This window comes from Octopus bimaculoides, chromosome 5 (assembly GCF_046866305.1).
Source record: "Octopus bimaculoides isolate indiv1 chromosome 5, ASM4686630v1, whole genome shotgun sequence".
NCBI classification, from domain to species: Eukaryota; Metazoa; Mollusca; class Cephalopoda; order Octopoda; family Octopodidae; genus Octopus; species Octopus bimaculoides.
Genome location: NC_142932.1, coordinates 15795075 through 15802574, shown reverse-complemented (window position 1 = coordinate 15802574; position 7500 = coordinate 15795075).

The window sequence follows — 7500 nt, the reverse complement described above, 5'->3', positions numbered from 1 at the left end:
GTCTACCAAATCCACTCACAAAGATTTGGTCGGCCCGAGGCTATAGTAGAAGACACTTGCCCAAGGTGTCACACAGTGGATATATATATTTCCTTTCCCGAGCGTCTAATAACACTATCCGTATCACGTCCTCACATTGTTGTTTTCTGTTATTGTTTTTTGTCTTTTTTTGAACTTATATATATATATATATATATATATCGTCAGTGTATCATATAGCCGAAAAAGAAGCACATTGTAAAGTACTACAGCAGTAATATTTATATTTTTTTAGTAAGTTAAATGTAGAGAAGTTATGCGTCTTTATACGGTTGAGTCTGACGAGTCGCCTCGGCCATGACATTTAACTTCTTAAAAAAAATATAGATAGATGTATTATATATTATACATATATATAATATAGAAGATACTTGTCGTAGGTGCCACGCATTGGGACTGAACCAAAAGCCATGTAATTTGCGCTCGTTGCATTGCCTTATTGGTTTCAGGCAAGGAAATTTTCTTTAACCTTTTACACAATTACCTTGAAGCTTGTTTCCCATGCGTTTTCCAAAATGCTGAGGGTGCACAATCCAGATGAAATATAATGCAATTATAGACGACTATATCATTAGGCAACTTCTTGTTCAGAATATTCACATAGTTTGTTGTCGTTGTTTCTGTCTTTAGTTTATGGTTGTACATTGAAGCATTACGTAAAAGTCACAAGGTACAACAGAAATTACCCACAGGGCGTTATGCGGTTGTTATTTATGCAATGCTTTAGTCATGTCTGTGTATACTTGGGCTTGTACCTGTAAATTACTGCAGGACGAAGGAAAAATAATTGGATGCAAAAGGCTTTCTGGATGTTTTGTCGTTAATCACGACTTTCAATCACTCCTCTTCCGTCCAAATTTTATGATACTAGCAAAATTGTAAACGATCCTAGAAGGATTACACTATGTAACAAATTTCCGACTTTTGTTTGTCTTTGGTTATTAAGTGTTATTTCCTAATTGCTTTGGTCTAGAAAGCAAAGAATATTATTATTAGTCCCTTAACACTTTGGTTCTGTGGCCAGAACACTGAGGAGTGGCTGTGTGCAATCCTACTGCGTGACACCTTCTACTATAGCCTCGGGCCGACCAAAGCCTTGTGAGTGGATTTGGTAGACGGTAACGGAAAGAAGACCGTCGTATATATGCATATATATATATTTATATATGTATGTGCGTGTGTATATGTTTGTGTGTCTGTGTTTGTTCCCCCAACATCGCTTGACAACGGATGCTGGTGTGTTTACGTCCCGTAACTTAGCGGTTCGGCAAAATAGACCGATAGAGTAAGTACTAGGCTTACAAAGAATAAGTCCTGGGGTCGATTTGCTCGACTAAAGGCGGTGCTCCAGCATGGCCACAACCAAATGACTGAAACAAGTAAAAGAGTAAAAGAGTATATATAAAGTTGTAATCTGAATTAATGTTTTTAAAGTAATTATACTATTTAATACACACACACATACACATATTTAAAAAAAAATTTTTTATTATAGTTTCAGCTTAGAGCTGCGGCCATGCTGATGCACCGCCGTGTTGCTACACTGTTATTACAGGGAGCCTCTAACAATTTGTGGCACTTGGTGAAGAATGGAGTTTGATTTAGCAAATATATATATATATATGTATCTACACACACACACACATACACACACACACACACGCACACACACGCACACACACGCACACACACACACACACACTCATATATATATATATATATATATATATATATATATATATATATATATATATATATATATATATATATATATATATATATATATATATATATATATAGCACAGGGAGTTGAACCGCGTTTGCACAACAAAGCAACATGTAAACATATCTCCATATTTATTTCTAGAACGTTCTGGCAACACTGAAAGTGCTATAAATAAAAGGATTCAGGAAACATAGACTATTTAGTCCAGTCTACTTCTAGCTGTTAAAGTGGACACACAGCATTATTGATAGCTGCATTCGTCCCGAATGGCATCAAGAGGCTTTAAGCATCCGGCAGATGGATTTTGTGATATCTGCGGTGAATTTATCAAGAGAAGAGCAAAACAGTACTCTGGAACATCTGCTACTAAAGTGTGTGTGAGTGGGAACCACATTTCACTTGCGAACTCTGCCAAAGTACTTTAGAAGGTATGATGGAAAATTTTGCTAACTTGGATAGTGGAATTTTTAAGTGTAAAAATTTTGAATTTTTTTTTCTATTTTCATTACCTCTTTTGTAACCAGTGTTGTAGAAAATATGTGGAGGTGCAATGGCCCAGTGGTTAGGGCAGCTGACTCGCGGTCATTGGATCGCGGTTTCGATTCTCAGACCGGGCGTTGTGAGTGTTTATTGAGCGAAAACACCTAAAGCTCCACGAGGCTCCGGCAGGAGATGGTGGCGAACCCTGCTGTACTCTTTCACCACAACTTTCTCTCACTCTTACTTCCTGTTTCCTTGTCACGCTGAATATACCTGAGGACTACGCTAAGGGTACACGTGTCTGTGGGGTGCTCAGCCACTTGCACGTTAATTTCACGAGCAGGTTGTTCCGTTGATCGGATCAACTGGAACCCTCGTCGTCGTAAGCGACGGAGTGCCAACAACAAAAACATATAGAAAATATGTATAAAATATTTAATAAAAACATAATATATAAAGTCAAGTACCATACAATGACTAATGTAAATACATCTGTAATTGTAAATATTTATTTATGGGTGAAAATATGATGAATCATTGAGAAAGCAAGTGTAATATATATGTATTCTTATACTCATATTTCTATTTGACTCTTTTGCAGGATGGTACAGAGGGGAAAAGGGAGCCATGAAACTCGCAATCCCACGAATTTGGAGAGAACGAACTGACCACTCAAACAATTGCTTCTTCTACATGACTGACCCTTCCAAACGTCGGGCTGGCAAGAATGCACTTGCCATCACATAACCAGACCTTCTGTTAATCGCTCCAGTACCACACTGCCCTCAGCTTCCAGTACCCACACCTCCAAAGATAGAGCAGCTACCTTCAGAATAGAGCAACACACCAGAAGAGGTTGAAATCGTTGATCCAGATTTCAGAGGTGCAGCGAAAGAGAGAAACCCACACTACCCCAACCAAAAAGAGCTCAACGACTTTATCAGAGATCTTGGTCTCACAAAGACCAGTGCTGAACTTTTGACATCAAGACTCCGGCAGTGGAATTTGTTACATGAAGGTGTGCAAGTCACAAGTCAGAGAAAGCGCAACCAGTATTTTTCAAGTTTTTTCACCAGTCAAGATAGGCTTTGCTTTTGCCACAATCTGACTGATCTGTTTGAGGCTATTGGAATCGCTTGTAACCCCAGCGAGTGGCGCCTCTTCATTGACAGCTCATCCAAGAGCCTCAAAGCTGTGCTACTTCACAACGGGAATATGTATCCATCTCTTCCCTTGGCTCACTCAGTGTAGCTTAAAGAGGAGTACAGCAGCGTGAAGATCTTACTTAAAGCCTTGAAATATGAAGAGTACGGTTGGGAGGTTATTGGAGACTTTAAAATGGTGACCTTTCTGATGGGTCTCCAAGGCGGATTTACCAAGTTCCCATGTTATCTTTGCCCTTCGAACAGCTGGGCGACCGCAGAACACTGCCAGAGGCGGGACTGGCCACAGCGGACCGTGTTCAGTGTGGGGAAGAAGATGATTAAATGGGAGCCAATGTTGGACCCCCGAAAGGATTGTTTCCTTCACTGCACCTAAAATTGGGTCATATGAAACAGTTTGCTTCGGCTCCAGATCAGGAGTTTGCGGCTTTCAGATATCTTTTTCCTAAAGCTGTCTGAGGCAAAAGTGAAAGCTGGTGTCTTCGTCGGACCACAAATAAAGTAGATCTTAGAGTGCAAGAAATTCCTCAAGAAGCTCACTGAGACGGAGGAATGAACGTGGAACAGCTTTGTTGCAGTGGTTCGAGGGTTCCTGGGAAATCAAAAGCCGTAAACTATGTAAAGCTTGTTGAAACGCTGGTCAAAAACTATGGCAAAATGGGCTGCAGGATGTCCCTCAAAGTCCATATCCTTAACGCTCATCTTGATAAACTTAAGAACATGGGAGCGTACTCGGGAGAGTAAGACGAGCGATTCCACCAAGATATAATATATTTTGAACGCCATTACCAAGGATCGTATAAAGAAAACATGATGGGAGACTATATTTGGTCACTTATTCGTGAAAGTAATTTGCAGTATTACAGTATAAGCGTAAATCGCGAAAAACTACTCGCTTCTAAATATTTTGTAGTAACTTTTCTGCAATCTTAGAATAAATAAATGCCACTTTTGAATTATATGTTGTTTTGATTCGACTTTGAAAGAATGAGAATGTTCACATTTGTCGGTTTTCCCAATGGTATTATTTAAACTTAAGAAATATCTTTATCCTGACCACAGAAACAAAGTTTGAAGCTAATAATAGCCATTATTCATACTTTCTAGACCTAACCAAATAAGAAATAGCATTTGTTTCCGAAAGACAAAAATTGTGTTACATAATGTTATTATTGTTGCGCTTTTTTTTTTGTTTTTTTGTACGATAATTCTATACAGCTACCACATCGATCTTTCGGATTCTTTTATTCCAAATCCTTTCCAGTTTACTGATTTTTCCGAACCAGTGGTGGTCACCTTGATCAACACACCCTAAAATTAAACAAATATTAAATTGACTTAAATACTTAAATGAAATACAGGTACCTACCTGTACATTAGTATTATGTCTCAAGCTACTGGTATCTAGCCCCTTCGGATGATCTCTGCCCAACCGCTACACGACGGCTACTCAACAGTTAGACCACTCCTACCACGATCAGACTACCTCCATTCATATGTCTTGGTTGAGCCTACTTCTTCGCTTGGGGGCGTCGACACAACAATTAGTATAAATAATACAAGTTTTATTAATACTGTGCTGTGCAAGGGACCAGTAAACTCGTCTGGCAGCCACGGGAATTGGAAATAGCTGCTCGTAAATTAGTGCGGATTATAAGAGGTTCCGGATTATCATTGTCCGGATGTCGGTGTTGTACCTATAGTATTCATTAGACGTTTTGCAAATACGAAGAGTGCTGAAAAGTTCATGGCTTTAAGAGTATTGCGAAAGGCCTAGGTGGAGGCCAAATCTTCCGAGTTCTTTTACAGGTCTTATAAAAACTGAAGAACTGCTGCAATAAGTGCATGAATCTGAGAGAGGAATATAAAATCATCTTTAACTGAACCTTCTGTATTTTGTATTTTCTTTTAGTCCAAACCAGGAACTTTTCAGCACCCACCTCGTATATGGAAGTATCTCAGCCATATATGTTTTACTCATAGAGCTGTGTTGTAACGTTGCCCACTACCATAAGCACTACTGTGCTTGTGGTAACTCTAGATCATCTCAACCATTTTTTACCTATGGAACCCTTTGATTACTATTTTACTCCAGTGAACCTCCATAGCTATTCAATGTTTAGAAACTAGTTTTCTAGACACTTCTTTCAAAAGTCTTATTTTATTTTTCACATGTTCACTTGTATATGTTTGCATCAACACTCTCAGAGAGAACACGTTTCAGTAGCTGGAAACATTAAACTATGCAAAACATTAGAGGTAAAGAAAAAAAGATTTAGCTGTTTCTTATTTTTTCATAGGCCCCCTAAAATAATACTGTAGATCCCCAAATTACTATTTTACTTGCGTGGACCCCCACCCTGCCCCAAAAAAGAATCTTATATGGACCCCGGTTGAGAACTCCTGGTCTAGATCTAAATGGGGATACGACAATAAAATCATACGATCACTTTCAAAGCCTGGCCTACCAAATGATCTGTATATATATATATATATATATATATATATATATATATATATATATATATATATATATATATATATATATATATATATATATATATATATATATATATATATATATATATATATATATATATATTTATATATAAATAAGGATAAGATCGATATTTAAAATATTGATCTTATCAAGTGACCAGCATGGGAATAAAAACCATCAAAGGTAATAATTATTTAAAATTATAATACAGGGTATCTAAGAGATACCGCCACGCTGAAAAATAGCAGTCAAATTCTGACTCTAAAAACATGGTTTTAGAGTCAGAATTTGACTGCTATTTTTCAGCGTGGCGGTCTCTCTTAGATACCCTGTATTATAATTTTTTTTATATATATATATATATATGTATCGTCTGATAAGACCAAGACAAACTGTCTAGACTGCAACAGCAGATACGTTCAACGGAGTTGATATCTCCCTGGTACGGGAAGCAAGTTAGTAACATTTTTTCGTTTCAGATGATAATTCTATGAATTATTAAATATTGATGCAGATCGCAGTATCAAAAATGCCAAGTGGAATATTTCATTATCTATATATCATATGTAATATTAATTAATCAGTTTTGTTAATTGCAAATGTCTAGTAAATAATTAGTTGTTTTTTTTTTGTTTATGTATCAAAATATAGAGAAATACTAAATTTTATATTTATTGTTCAGACGTGACCAGAATTGTATGTAATACACACAGACACGCAACCATATACACATGAGTGTGTGTGTGTGTGTGTGTGTGTATATGTGTGTGTGTATGTATGTGTGTGTCTGTCTGTGTACATCATACATAAATGTGTGTGTACAAATTTATATATATATATATATGTATACACACACACCCCCATATATAAATATATATACATATATACACCCATATGAATATAAATATAAATAAATATATATAAATATAAATATATATATATATATATACATATATATATATATATATATATATATATATATATATATATATATATATATATATATATATATATACATATATTCTTTTACTTGTTTGAGCCGTTTGACTGTGACCATGCTAGAGCGCTGCCTTTAGTCGAATAAATCGACCCCAAGACTTATTCCTTGTAAGCCTAGTACTTTTTCACCGGTCTCTTTTGGCGAACCACTAAGTTACAGAGTGATATATATATATATATATATATCACTCTTAAATGCATACAGTCCACAGTCTTATTGGGGGAGCGGTGTGAGCTGATACGGCGTATTTACACCAGTTTAACTAAGCAACAATCTCACAAACCTCGGAGAGCCTGAAGGACTCCTAGGCTCTGCTCTTTCCTTCAGTTTCAAGCAAGAAGAAAAATTATACGCTTATATGTGTATAAAGACACGCGCACGTATGTACTTAATATGTTAATGTATGTATATATTCACATATTCATGCGTATCTACCTACCCATCTAATTATATATGTGTATATGTGCTCGCACATGTATATGTGGATATGGGTGCTTGAAGTATGCGAGTATATTCATATATGTGTTTGTTTGGTTACATAACTACATACGATATACGCTACATGCAAATATATGTAGCTACAGACACATAC